The sequence below is a fragment of the Myotis myotis genome, unplaced genomic scaffold (assembly GCF_014108235.1).
Source record: "Myotis myotis isolate mMyoMyo1 unplaced genomic scaffold, mMyoMyo1.p scaffold_m19_p_16, whole genome shotgun sequence".
Lineage (NCBI taxonomy): Eukaryota > Metazoa > Chordata > Mammalia > Chiroptera > Vespertilionidae > Myotis > Myotis myotis.
In genome coordinates this window covers 17,607,665-17,622,874 of record NW_023416320.1, presented here as the reverse complement: position 1 = coordinate 17,622,874, position 15,210 = coordinate 17,607,665, and the positions used below count along the sequence as shown (strand labels likewise).

Genomic DNA, 15,210 nt, shown 5'->3' with positions numbered 1-15,210 from the left:
TCCAAGGCCTTCAGCACAGATGACTTTTGGTAGCATTTATTGAAATTGGATGTAAAAGAGGCTAGATAGAAAATAATGAATTTGTTTTTCATTTGCAGAGGTTGAGATGCCTATGGGACAACCATAGAGAGGTATCCAATAAGCAGTTGGGCAGTCAAGTCTGAGCTTAGAGAAAGGGGCAGACCCAGAAATACAACTTGTGAATTGTTATTAAGAAGTGGTGTTTATAAGCAATAAAAATCATTTAGAATGGCTGATTAAAGCAACTAGAATGAGAGCAGAAGTATTTTAGAAAGGAGACAGAAATAGGGAACTAATAAACACGAAGAAGAAATAGTTAAAGGCATAGGAGGAAATCCAGAATGTGACAGAAATCTAGGAAGCAGAGAGCTTCAAGAAAGGGAGATGTCCACATGAGCAGGGGCAGTGGAATAGTCCAGGAAGAGAAGGAATGAAAAGGGTATTGGCCACTGGTAACATAAGGCCGGGTTCAGTGTGTTGGTGAAAGTAGAAAACGGTCAATGGATTATAGAATGAAAAGGAAGCAAGGAAGTGGAGTTAATCAGTGGGGACCACTGTTTCTTGAGTGTTGGCTTGGAAGCGAAGGAATGAATGAGGTGTATGGTGAAGAAGAATATGGAAGAAGAGCATATGATTCCTAGACTTTGTCAAAAATACTTTTTCAAGTAATCATTTGTATTTGTTTCATCTTCCAACATGAGAATGGACAGCAAATGTTTTAGCAACTAAAGTCCAAGACACATGAAGCCACAAATAGATCCTTGAGAAGCCCAAAGCCCCAACCCCCAGAACTGCTGCTGGCAAACAGAAATCCCCCATTGATTTTGACCACTGGGGTCATGCAAAAGGAGCCAGAAGTAGCGAAGGCTTTGTAAATTAAAAGCAACCCCCTGAACCTCCCCTTGTGCACACGGCAGGACAGGGGTACAAATTGCTTTCCTGTCTGAGCTCATTGATCAAAAGTGGGCTGCTGCCATGTCCCTGGTGGTCATCACATGCTTAGAACACTAAAAAGACCTCCTACTAAGCAGAGACTTCTTTGTTCCCACCACCTGTTAATAATAGCAACCGCACATCATGCTTAATTTCCCTGGTTTCTTTTTACTGCTGTTCTCAGTGTTGTTTATAATGTGGGTTTAATTAGTTTCCTGACCCTTCTAGGAAGAGGCTGTTTTGATAATACTTTGATTATCAAAAATAGAATTGTAGCAGCACAAGTCCAGATCGGCAAGACCCTGCTTTTCAACTCAGAGAATTCTTTCCTGCCATAATTTTTTCTGGTCTTAGAGAAGCTACAGCATCATTGGGCAATTTCTTTTTATTTGCAGAGAGATCAATTCAGCCTGGAAAAGTAAAACAGAAAATTTCTATTTTCTGTCTCATTCTTTTGTTTTAGCAAAGAGTTTACTCACCTTTTGACTCAGCATGGTAGTAGGTGACACGATGTTCCCAATATGGATTATTGCCCCAAAGCCGAACAATTGTCTATAAAAGAACCAAGAAAGAAAATAATTGAACCTGGGGTCTCAGTTTTACTTGATGATTCCATCAGGGTCACTGTCTTTAGATAGAAAGAATGAACATGATGCTTCTGGTATTGTCTAGCTCTGTGCCACTCAATAGCCTAAAAGGGAGCTAGGGTAAAAAACAAAGAAACACACAAACAAACAAACAGGAGAGATGATAAAACAAAAGAATTTAGCTTTTTAATCTATATAACAGAAATATAATGGGGAAAATGTATGATAACCAACCCTTGCCAAAGTAATACCACGCTAGCTATGAGTTGAATCTGATGACCCCAAAGAAAATCTGAGTAATCATTTAATTTCCATGTATTTAAAATGTGGGATGAATTCCTGTGAACTGAAAAATCATCCTAAATGGAGACAGAAATGTACTGGCAGAACTAGACCATAAGGGTCCTATTTACTTTAAGACTTCATGATGTAGATTTTATGTAAACTTTGAGTTCATAAATGTAGCACTTAAAAATTAACTATATTTTCTACAAATCATAAAAGCATCAAGGCGAATAAAATTGGGGGGCGGGGATGATGACTCTGGGTAAAAGATCTCAGATAATGTAGAGGAGCTCTGCTGTTTATTTTTACCCTAAATCAAGAGAGCTTAGCATTTGATTTTTACTTTGTAATGTACCAATTGATAGAGAGATTTCATCTAAGACATTATTCATTCTCTGCAGATATTTTCTTAGTGCCCAAGTAACCATGTTATCGGTAGCAAGAATTGTTCAGAATGGAAATAGTTGTTTTTGTTTTTATTTCTTAGAGATAAAAGCATTTGGAAATAAAGGGCAGGACATGTTGACTGCTCCTGAATAAAAGCCAATGTTTTGGAAATGACCAATCAAGGGATCTGATTTCGCACCACCATTTATAGATATCTGCAGAGATGCTCATAGGAAAAGATCATCTCCTGAGAATGGACTTCAGTAAATGAAAAACAAGAATAATGGTATAAAACAATGTGTTACTGGGGAAGAGAAGGCGCATGACCAAGGAAACGGGGCAGCTTCCTGTCGTAAACCATCAAAAAATTAAGAGCAATTAGGTTTCAAGACTTTAGCTTAATTCGGACAATTTTCAGATAAAAAATATCCTGAGAAATTAGCTTGGCTTAGTTTAGGAAGTTAATAACTGGTTAGTTGTTGGCCAGTGTCATACATGTAGGGACCACGGAGCTGTGCTAAGAGTCATATAAGCAGTACCTTATTTCATTTATCAATCACACTCTAGACATTGTTCTAACAGGAAGCTTACATTCAAGTAAGGAAGACAAACAATAAAAGGTAAGGGAGTAAAGTATATTCAGATAATTCTAAGTGAGGTGATAAAGAATCATGTGATAAGGAGTAACTTGAGGGAAGAAGTTGATGTCTTGGGGGACGTCTGTGGGCATCGGTGACATTTTGGGCTGAGATCTAAAACAGCCAGCTGGGTAGAGGGCCAGGAGGAAGAGCATTCCAGACAAGGGCCCTGAGTTAGAAAAGAATGTGATGTTTTCCAGCAATGAAAGGAGGAAGACTGCTCTTCCTCAGCATGGCAGTAGGGAATTTGGTTGGGAAGTGGGCGGGGGCCAGGATATGTAGTGTCTAGTGGACCATAGCTAATCTGTATTTTATGCCAAATGCAATGGAAATCCTTTGATGATCTGGTTTATATTTTTTAACAGCCAGTTGTGGCTGCTCTGAGGAGAAGAAAGGGTCACTTTAAACAGTTAGGGGGCTGTTGCAATGTTCCAGTTGTAAAATGGTGGTGGCTGGGAATAGAGCAGTAACAAATACAGAAGAAAAGAAGAGGACAGATTTGAGATAATTTTAGAGGTAGAAGCACAAGGTCCCCCTTCCTTCTTTCGTTCCTGCTTTCCCCTGTCCATCTCAGCAATATCCTTTGCCTCACTATGGCAGTTTATGCTACTTTTTCACATTTTTAATTTAATTTTTTAAAAAGGAGGCAGTAGAGCACAAGGATAAGAGTGGTGCTCTGCTATCTTAGACTATGGGGATGTGGGCAGGTAGCTTGGCCTCTCTGTACTTCAGTTGAATGGAAATGAAAAATAATAGTGCCTGTTTCATGTTATTGTGAAGCTTAAATGGGTTGTTACATGAAGAGCCCTTGGAACAGTAATTAGCAAATGTGGGATCTCAATAATGGTTAATTATGGTTACAATCAGCACAATAAGATGTTCTGTATATGGCTTGTCTATTACCACTCTTTGACAAGTGTAATATTCGCTTATCTCGGATATTCTTAGAGCATCTTGGACAACATGGATTTTCAAATTAAATCAAAGTTATATTTGTATTTCAAAATAATGTGGAAGGCCTACATTGCAGAACACACAAATGTGAGCAGGGATACTTCTTCCATTAAATAATAGGGAATGCAGAGAAAAATGGGTACCTAGGCAGGCCAGTTGGTAGATGTGATGGTGGGAAAATATTCATCTTAAAATAATCTTTCAGCAAACATCTATTAAGTTCTCACTGTGTGCCAGGCATTATATTATGCGCTATTTTGAATTTACTGGTAATAAGGTGCGAGGGGGGCAACATAGAGGTGTGAAGCTGAGATAAGGTGACAGCAAAGATCGCTGGGTGGGAAGGTCAGGAAACTTGGACCCAAGGTGTTGGATGGGTCAACTAGAGGTTAAAACTGCTGCAAGTGATGATGGGAAAGGGATAGACAGGAAGGAAGTGAACCTGAAGCTCAGACTCAAATGTCTATCAAGCCCTCATCAGGAGTGAAGCAACCCCCTGAAAGCCTGTTTCTCAGCCCCAGCTGAATGTTGCACAGCAGGACTGTGGACTCAGCATTGCCAAAGTTTATGTGTGTTTTTCCAGACAAGCCAGACATTTGGATCTATTTTATGTAAATTTTTCTAAGTTTAAATGTTGGCAACTGTTTTAATTTTGCAAAGATACTGGGTATCCCAGACAAAACATATTTTGAGGCCGGAGTTGGCCCACAGACTTCCAGTTTGCTACCACTGAGCTGAAGCCTTCCCTGGGTGGTGGGGAAGGCCTCCATTTGGCCATGTGTGGAGTTGGGAGAAGCAAGAGGGGAAGTAGGATGATAAGTTAGGAAGTGATTGAAATACTTCAAGTTTGAGGGGATGGTGGCTTATACTACTAAGGGGAGCAATGGAGGTGATGAGAAATGGTCAGATTTAGGGAATATTTGAAGGAAGAACTGACATAACTTGCTTATGCATTGGGGTGAGGTGTGGAATAAAAGGAGGAATCAAAGCTGATTCCTAGGTTTTGATCTTAATAATAGTGAGTAGCGGCATTATTCATTGAAATGGGGGAAATTTAGGGAGGAGTGAGTTCTTTTGGGATATACTATGTTTATAGAATGTTATAGGGTTATGCCTAACACAAGAAATACTTGCCTACTTTAGTATATAGAGTATGAAGCCACCCTCCATTAGTATTTCACGTAACTCTAGGGAAGTTAGTTACCTCATTCACAAAGACTTAAGCTTACTCATCACGCCACTGTGGCTTCATCCAGAAGGTCATCCAGAAGGATGTCCAGTCTAATTAGCATATTATGCTTTTATTATAATAGACTAGAGGCCTGGCGCACAAATATTTGTGCACTCGGGGGGTGGGGGGGGGGGGTCCCTCAGCCCGGCCTGTGCCCTCTCACAGTCTGGGACCCCTCGGGAGATAACAACCTGCTGGCTTAGGCCTGCTCCCTGGTGGCAGAGGGCAGGCCCAATCCCTAGGTGTAGCCCCTGGTCGGGCTCAGAGCAGGGCCAATTGGGGAGTTGGGGCGCTGCCCCCTGTCATGCACAGAGCAGGGCGATCGGGAGGTTGTGATGCCACCCTCAGTCACGCTCAGGGTAGGGCCGATTGGGGGGTTGGGGCACCGTCCCCTGTCACACTCAAGGCAGGGTCGATGGGGAGGTTGCGGTGCCACCCCCTGTCACACACAGAGCAGGGCCCGTGGGGTGGGGGGGTTGGTGCGCTGCACCCTGTCACACACAGAGCCGCAGGGCGATCAGGGGGTTGGGGAGCTCACCCCTATCGGGCACAGAGCAGGGATGATCAGGGGGTTGGGGTGCCTTCCCCTGTCACGAACAGAACAGGGCCGATAGGGAGGTTGTGGCCCTGCCCCCTGTCACACACAGAGCCGCAGGGTGATCAGGGGGTTTGGGCGCTGCCCCCTGTCACGCTGATCCTGGCGCCGGGAGGCCCTGCGGCTCCACTGATCCTGGTGCTGGGAGGCATATTACCCTTTTACTATATAGAATAGAGGCCTGGTGCATGGGTGGGGGCTGGCTGGTTTGCCCTGAAGGGTGTCCTGGATCAGGGTGGGGGTCCCCACTGGGGTGCCTGGCCAGCCTGGATGAGGGGATGATGGCTGTTTGCAGCTGGTCACACACCCTTCAGGGTGGGGGTCCCCACTGGGGTGCCTGGCCAGTCTGGGTGAGGGGCTGAGGGCTGTTTTCAGGCTGGGACTGAAGCTCCCAACTGCTCCTTTTTTTCTTTTTTTTATTCTGAGCCAGCTTTAGCTCTGAGGCTCCAGCTCTTAGGCCTCCGCTCCTGAAAGGAGGTATCTGGTTTGTTTTGGTTCTATAATCAAAACTCTGTATCAACTCCAGCTCTGAGATCCCAGCCGGCTGAAAGCTGGTTTCTGGGGTTTTGTTTAGCTTCTATATTTGTTACTATGTTTCTTAAACTGCAAGCTCAGAGGCCGGCAAGGCAGGTGGGGAACGTTGGAGTCCTCCGTCACTGAAGCAAGCAAGCCTCATGTTAGTTTCAAGCTGCATGGCTGCCGGCCGCCATCTTAGCTGGCAGTTAATTTGCATATCACCCTGATTAACCAATGGGAAGGGTAGTGGTCGTACGCCAATTACCATGTTTCTCTTTTATTAGATAGGATTCTACTTAACAATATCTGAACCCTTTCTCTGTACACTACCAACTTCTTGTTGTGCCTGATTAATATGAATTCTGGGCATATTTGAAACCTCTCTAAGTTTGGGTACCCAATAGATTTTTTAAAAATATGTTTTTATTGATTTCAGAGAGGGAGAGAGCGACGATAGAAACATCAATGACAAGAGAGAATCATTGATCAGCTGCCTCCTGTACATCCCACACTGGGGATCAAGCCCGCAACCCAGGCATATGCCCTGTCCAGGAATCAAACTGTGACCTCCTGGTTTGTAGGTCGACACTCAACAACCGAGCCACGCCTGCCGGGCTGCACTAAATTTCAAAATGTATGCACTCGATTATTAGTGTATAGAAATGGCTGGCTGTTTGTTTTCCTCAGTAATTGGCACATTGTTTCCATAGCCTGATGGCAGCTGGCGGTCACCACTCTGCTCAGAAGGTGGACGTTTTCTGTAAACCAAGGACTGCAACTGACCACATCACCTCCCACCCGTACCTCTTAGTTATGGATCAAGTCCCATAGTACAGATTGAGTCAATATGGGACTAGATATTTACTGAGTCCATTGGTTTTTGTTTTTTTAAAAAAATATTTCTCTATAGTAAAGCACTTGTTTGAATTTTCAAAGTAAGGAATTTGTTTCTTAACCCAAAGATCACACACAAAAGTGACTTTGTATCCTAAATCTACTTCTGATTTAGAAAGTACTGCAGTCTTGGACTATTGTTCTAATTGACGAACAACAACAAAAAATTAGTTCCTCAGGCGAATGTGAGAACCCCCCAACAACCATTACTGTAGAAGCCCTTTATTAACTCTTACACAAAGTATCTTTAAAATATAGCAAATGTTGAACAAGTGAGAAACCACAACTTGTTTTTTCAAACCCAAATTGTGAACTGCTCACGTTCTCTAAATTCTGTAATGAAAAGAATAAAATCAGTCGATAGAAAAGTCTCACTTTAACATATTGTTCTATATGCTATTCTTCTTTGTGCTGCCTCCTCTTCAAAGCTACAAGTCCCTGAAATGACTCAAGCAAAGCATACAAGGAACATCACAGGACCCAACCTGACGGGGCATGACTACCCCAGCACACCTGAGGCCAGTCTGTAAAAGGTCCCCTCCCTTTTTGCATCTGCAGTTATTTTCAAACACAAATAATTTAAGTTAAATTGGTCACTTGTGAGTTGAATTCAGCACTGACTCTCATTTTGACTGAACAAGGGGTCATCTTCCAGTGAAATTATATATATATATTTTTTTCTTTATTAAGGTATTACATATGTGTCCTTATCCCCCCCCCCATTGCTCCCTCCCCCCACTCACGCCCTCACCCTCCTAGTGTCTGTGTCCATTGGTTAGGCTTATATGCATGCATACAAGTCCTTTGGTTGATCTCTCCCCCTTACCCCCACCCTCTCCTATCTTCCCTCTGAGGTTTGACGGTCTGATCGATGCTTCTCTGTCTATGAATCTGTTTTTGTTCATCAGTTTATGTTGTTCGTTATATTCCATAAAGGAGTGAGATCATATGATATTTATCTTTCTCTGACTGGCTTATTTTGCTTAGCATAATGCTCTCCAGTTCCATCCATGCTGTTGCAAATGGTAAGAATTCCTTCTTTTTTATCCCAGCGTAGTCTTCCATTGTGTAGATGTACCACCGTTTTTTAATCCACTCATCTGCTGCTGGGCACTTAGGCTGTTTCTTAATCTTAGCTATGGTGAACTGTGCTGCTATGAACATAGGGGTGTATATATTCTTTCTGATTGGTATTTCTAGTTTCTTGGGATATATTCCTAGGAGTGGGATCACTGGGTCAAATGGCAGTTCCATATTTAGTTTTTTAAGGAAACTCCATACTGTTCTCCACAATGGCTGCACCAGTCTGCATTCCCACCAGCAGTGCACACGGGTTCCTTTTTCTCCACATTCTTGCCAGCACTTGTCTTTTGTTGATTTGTTGATGATAGCCATTCTGACAGGTGTGAGATGGTACCCAATAGATTTGATAAGCATTGGTCTTTTCCTGGTCCTTGGATTCTTATTTCCTGTAGACAAGGCTCTCAGAGGTACTGCTTTTATCTGGAGGTTATTTATGTTTTGCTTTGGGAATGAGAGTTATGCACCGTGACCGTAATGCTTTGAGCAGTCAGTGTTCTAAAAAATGAAGAGCTTTTAGAAGATCTGTGGCTATACAAGTGGGAGCTATACATCAGAGACACTGAAGCAGAACAGATGAGACTAAGGCACAGTTAATGTAAATGGGAAGACAGGCTACTCAGGGAATTTCAGGAGCTGGAGGCTAGCACACAGGGCTAAGTAGTGCGTCATTAGACTACGAGGGAACAACAGTGTATCTAAATTAAAGTACTAGATCTGGAGCTTAGAAAAGAAAGATCTCTAATTTTCTGAAGACCTTCCTTGCTGAGAAAGACCTCAGTTTGGGCATGAAAGTAGAGAGAACCAATAAGAAAGTATGATTACATCAAGAGTGGGGCCCAAAGGTGGGGCCTTGTGAATGGAAGGCAGTGAAACAGAAAGTATATGAATGAGTTTGTGTTCAAGCTAATTGAATTATGCAAGGCCTATAGCAAGCCTAACCTCTATGTCATCCATGTCTGCGGGAATACCATTAAAGTCTAGAAAGATTAGAGCAAATGCTCATCAGAGGACTTATGGAAATTTTCACCATGCCCTATACGTTTCTGCAGTTTCTCAGGACACTTACATTCTTATAATGCCCTTTGATTTTAAGTTCTTGCTACTGCGAAAAGAGTAATTCAGTAAAGCAGCCATAAAAGAGCATGGACTCTGGAGTCAGACTACCTAGTTCTAATCTTCACCCACCACTAACTAACTGTGTGTCCTTGGGAAAACTACTTAATTTATCTGTGCCTCCATTTACTTGTTTGAAAAATGAGGTCCTCATAGGATTGTACTGAAGACTAAACACATCAATATATGTAGAATTCTTAAAGCTCTGCCTTCTGCCTGTTATTACTCAGTTTGTGATGCCACCTCACTTGTGCTTGATTTAATGCCTTTTTCTTGTTTTTCACCAAAATCCACTCCCACAAGGTCTCTGAATATGTAACAGGCTTTATAGGAGCAGTACTGCCCAATAGAAACATAGTGTGAACTAGATATATAACTTTAAGTTTATAGTGGACACATTTTTTAAAATGATAAAATTAATTTTAATATATATTTTATTTAACCAATATGTCCAAAATACCAATATAATCAATTGTGATCAATGAGATATAATTGTTAATGATTTCTTTTGCTTCTTAATTATACAAAGTCTTCAAAATCCCAGTGTGTATTTTACACTTAGAGCACATCTCAATTTTTTCAAGTCACATTTCAAGTACTTAATGGCCACCTATAGTTAGTGGCTGCCATATTGGACAATGCAAGTCTAGAGTGTCGGATGAGTTATGTTTAATTGTTAGATAGTTTCATTTCCAGAAGCCTTTTCCCTGAGGAATTTTTAAAGGCCCTGGCATTCAGTAGGACATCTGACTGGTTTCTTTTTCTTCTATTCTCTTCTTTGTTGCCAGGAGCAAAAGAGAAATAAATCAGATGGAAACAAATTCATCCATTGATTACATAGAGCAAGTCAGTCTTCTCTAGGCCTGAGCTCAGATCCCAGTCTCTTCCTGAAATACAGGCAGTTCTTTCACACACACACACACACACACACACTGAGTGGCCAGATTATTATGACCACCACATCAGTACTTCATTGACACTTCCAAAAATACTGAATATTGAAAACTTCCTAAGCAAATACTTTCAAGGTTTTATTATTATTTGCATAACTAATTCACTTCATTGTACTGATCGTGTGGTCATAATAATCTGGCTGGTCATAATAATCTGGCCACTCAGTGTATATATTTATTGATTTCAGAGCGGAAGGGAGAGGGAGAGAGAGAAAGAGAGAGAAATATCAATGATGAGAGAGAACCATTGATTGGCTGCCTCCTGCACGACCCCACTGGGGATCAAGCCCGCAACCTGGGCATGTGTCCCGACCGAGACCTCCTGGTTACACCATTGAGCCACACTGGCCAGGCTACAGACAGATCTTGATTTTCACAGGTCTGTTACTCAAACATGTGCATATCAGAATTGTGTACTCACTTTGTACATTTTTTTGGTAACTGAGCTAGGATACCTATAGTGCTTTAAAGACCAACCTTCTTGTAGTCCCTATGTAGTGAGTGGGTAGGGACAATTATTCTGTTATTTCAGTTATGTATTTATTATTTATGACCTGAGGCTACTGTGTACAGTTTAAAATATCTTGTTCACATGTATTGATTTAATGTTCTTTGTATTGCCTGGGAAGCATTAGAAAAGGGATTCCAGTCCTCCCCAAAAAACAGTTAATTTCTCCACGTTTTAAGAAATGCTACTTTTTTTCTAGGGTGAACATGGCAGAAAGTTGCCCATCTAGTAGTAGGGAGTCCCATTTGGTCTTTAGGCTTGTCCATTTTACCATTCTTCTTATCAAAGGAAACCAGATGGTAGACCTAATTTAAAAATCTCTATTTTTATACTTGAGATAAAATTTTAAATACATCATCAATCAATCAATCAATCAATCAATAAAATTAACAATACACTTTCATGAAGAGTTTTTGTGTTTAATAGGTTACCAGAAGATGAAATCAAAGTAATAGATTCTAGTGATCATATTAAATAGATCCTGATATAGCAATGCTAACTACATTTAAATGTATTTCATATCTAGAGGATTTATTATTGTACCTACTCAGGAAATTCTTGTGGCCAACCTCATTTGTCTCCTTTGCTGAGAGAATTAATGATGGCCAGGAATGTTTTATACCAGTAACTACAATGAATCTAATGCTTTGACACATTTGTAGACCAATGGAAATTTATGGCCTCGGTAATGACCCTGAGAAATTCAAAATACCAATATGCCTTTTGAATTATCAAAAGGAAATTAAATAGTATGCCTTATGTTTTTTTTTATAAGTAAGAGTTTGAGATTTTATAGTTCTTTAAAAATTTCTAATCCATGTATCTAGTCCATATTATTACTCTTTGGAATGAATAGTTGAACAACTACATCATTCCATTCTGTTACCATAATATATAACCAAGTTTATTATGAAAATAAGAAGATTAACAATAAGAGGTTTTCCATACTGTCATTATTATAAACAAAGTAAAATATACTTCAATAAGATTTATTATTGTGGATTTTTGGAGAAAATATTTTTAGGGGAAGCATTATTCTTTTGTTATACTCATTCTCTATCAACTTAGTCTTGTTTTTCTTATACATTCATCTGCGCCTCAAAAATGAAAGAAACCAATTGAGATAAAGAGGATAATGAGGCCCACTGTGCTCTGACATTTTACCTACTTGACATACAAACGGAATCTATAAAATAATACATTTTTCCCCTTTCATTTTCCTTGCTTTTCTGAACTTCACTATGCAAACAAAGCCTAATCAATAGGTAGCTCTCATTTCTCTTCTGGGTGAAGGCCCTCCATTCCCAGCTGCCCAATGGACATTTGCATTTCACATTAAAACCAGCCATGTCTACAGTTACATTTCCATTCTTCCAAATTCACAGTTCAGTGGTAACATTCTCCAGTGGCTCAGTGGTTGAGTGTTGACCCACAAACCAGGAGGTCACAGTTCCATTCTCGGTCAGGTCACATGCCCAGGCTGTGGGATTGATCCCCAGTAGGGGGTGTGCAGAAGGCAGCTGATCAATGATTCTCCCTCATCATTGATGTGATCAAGCCCACAACTCTGGCTTGTGCCCCAACCAGGAATCAAACTGTGACCTACTGGTTTATTGATTGATGCTCAACCACTGAGCCATGCTGGCCGGGCCTGTGCAAATTTCTTTAGCTCTGCAATGGCAATAACAATATTTCTGACTTCACAGGTTTGTTACTGGGCTCCCATAGAAGCTGAATCCTGACTGCGGAAATATGGAGCCTGACAGGGTGACCATGTTACCCAAAAACACATTATTAACTATCAGCACATTATTTTAGCTGATGAAGCATAAAATTAGAAAGGATCAGAAACAGTCTATTATAAAATGAGAATGACTAATATATATTAGACCTCAGGAGGTCCAGAGGCACAAGGAAACTGCATAAGCAGTGGTTCAGGCTCATATGCTTCTATTGCTTTGCTGCCTCTTTCTCAATTTATACCTTTGCCCTGGCAGAGAATTTCTGTGACTAATTCATGGAAGAGGGAAAAAGAATGTGGGCTTGGGCTGATGTATCTGCAATATACTTGCAGCAGGCAGGAGTGGATGTGTTGTACTACATCTTTACTTAAGAGAGGCTCCGAAAGACAGTGGTGAAAGTATATATATCATGCCAATAGGCAGAACTTTAGGTGAGACTGGTTGCTCAGTTGTATGGAAAGAGACAGCCTCAGTCATAGAACTACTCTGATTTGTGGATAGGGGCCAATAGGCTGTCCAGGTGATCAGGCACTTAGAGGCATAACTGGAAACTTTAAGATAAGGAAAGACATGTATATGGACCTTTTTGAAGGGCTTACTCCTCTTTCTGGAATGTTCTTTCCATCATCTTCACAAGACTTCTTATCTTTCAGAAGGACTATGTTTAGAACCCAGGGGGTTCTCTTAAATACCTGTTAGCACTCCCTTATCTAATAATTCTGCTTAATGAAAAATAGCAACAACTCCAAAATGACAAGATCACCAAATAGTTAGATCCTACAGGTCATCCTTTATACAAAAATTCCTTTTGACTGAAGTGCTTGCAGACTGTAAAGAAAACTTGAACTGGGTAGTAGATGAAGGCAACTTAGGCCTCTTTACCCAAAAAAAGTATATATTTTTTTATTGATTTCAGAGAGGAAGGGAGAGGGAGAGGGACAGAGAGAGAGAAAGAGAAAGAATAATCAATGATGAAAAAGAATCATTGATTGGCTACTTCCTGCAGGCCCCTCACTGGGAATCAAGCCTGTAATCAGGATGTGCCCTGACTAGGAATCAAACCATGACCTCTGGGTTCATAGGCCGATGCACAACCACTGAGCTACACTGGCTTGGCGGTAGAAGTTTTTAAACTGAATGAAGGACAAGAGTAGATGAAGAGCAAAAGCAGTGGACTTTGATGAGTGTCATCTACTTGTTCTTCAAAATCCACACCCTACTTCCCCCTAAGAACCTGACCTGTCTAGATTATATCCTTAGCCTGAAAAGTAACTAACATAGTCTAAAACCATTGTTTTATTCACCATATCAAACAAAGTTGCCGCTCTATGAAGATGTCTTTGTTGTCTCAGCTCAAGGACCACAGACCCAGATTAGTTGTGGTGGAGCAGCTGAGGTCCATGTCCACGTCCGTCCAGCAGTAGTGGGTGCATCTAGTGGCAGTGAAGGTCAGGTATTATGATGGTGTCTTAGGGCAGGGCTGGTGAGTAGCTGTGTCTGGTGGTAATGTCCTGGATTCTTCTTCCTGATGCTTAGCCTTCAGAGCTTCCTTGATTCCAGCCTAATTTCCCAACCTGCTCCTCCAGATTTCTATCAATTCTCTGAGCTTCTAAATGTCTTTCAAATTGGATTCATTAAATCCATTTTCAAAAACATTCAGACTGGCAGATACAGTTTATATTCTAGTGGATGGTAGAGCAGTCAATAAACAAATAAGCAAAAGGAATATCAAAATGTGATAATCATATATATATATAATATTGAAACAGGTTTATTGAGAGGTTATTTTATATCAGGTGTTCTGGGAAGAACTCAGTGTAGAGATGACATTTAAGATAAGATGATCTGAACGATAAGAAGGAACCAGCCATGCAAAGAGTATGAGAAAGAACATTCCATAATGAAGAAGCAGCTACTGCAAGGACCCGAAGATGGGGAAAAATCAACATGTTCGAGGGGCCAAAGATAAAGTAATAGGATCAGAGAAACAAGAGACAGTAGGGAGGAAAGAGTTATACAACTTTATAGGCAGGCCATGGTTAGGAGTTATTCTAAGTGTTCTGAAAAACCATTGGAGGCTTTAGTGGGAGAGTGATGTGATGGCATTTACATTTTAAGAACTATCAGTTGGGCTATTGTGGAGAATGGATGAAAGGGGAGAAACAGTGGCGACAAGGAGACTGTGAATTAGGGTCATAGCCTCATGATCTCTACTCAGAAGGTTCAAGGAACAAAGAAGGAAGTTTTTACGGAGGAGTGGGAGGTTAAGAGAACACACAAGGGATATTAAGGCACCCAAAGACTGGCAATAGCTGAAAGCTTCAGGCTTCCCCTAGGCCTGAAGAATAAATGAGAAGAAATTGTGTAAGCAGAGGCCCATGAAAGTCAGAGCTGTGAGAAGGATTTGCTCCACAGAGACTATAGTTAATGAACGACATACCTCATAACAAGGAAGGATGGAGAGAGAAAGAGACACCTTGATTTTTTTCTACTTCCTAATTTCCTGTTGGTGCCTCTCTTCTGCTAGTCTACGTACATACTCACCCCACAAACACAACTTAAACACAAAAATCTGTAATGGAAAATATTCTCTTGTGTGTGCAGGTGGCATATCTGGATGAAACAACTAATTTAGAACTAATAGCTTTTCAATTTTGGTTTCATAGCTTCAATTTAAATTCTCCTGCTGTGCTTTGTAAGGTCTAAATATAGTCAGCATATCTGTTCCATAGCTTCTCAATTATTAAGTGTAGATTTGTCTCCATGAGGC

General features: G+C 40.9%; 1 long non-coding RNA gene across 1 annotated transcript in view; it reads right to left on the bottom strand.

Moving 5' to 3' along the window:
• Window positions 1-1,433: 1,433 nt before the first annotated feature.
• LOC118670520 overlaps window positions 1,434-15,210 on the bottom strand; it is a 55,170-nt gene continuing 41,393 nt past the window's right edge. The window contains exon 3 of the long non-coding RNA XR_004972362.1: window positions 1,434-1,506. This is a non-coding gene — a long non-coding RNA (uncharacterized LOC118670520). The remainder of the gene's footprint in view (window positions 1,507-15,210) is intronic.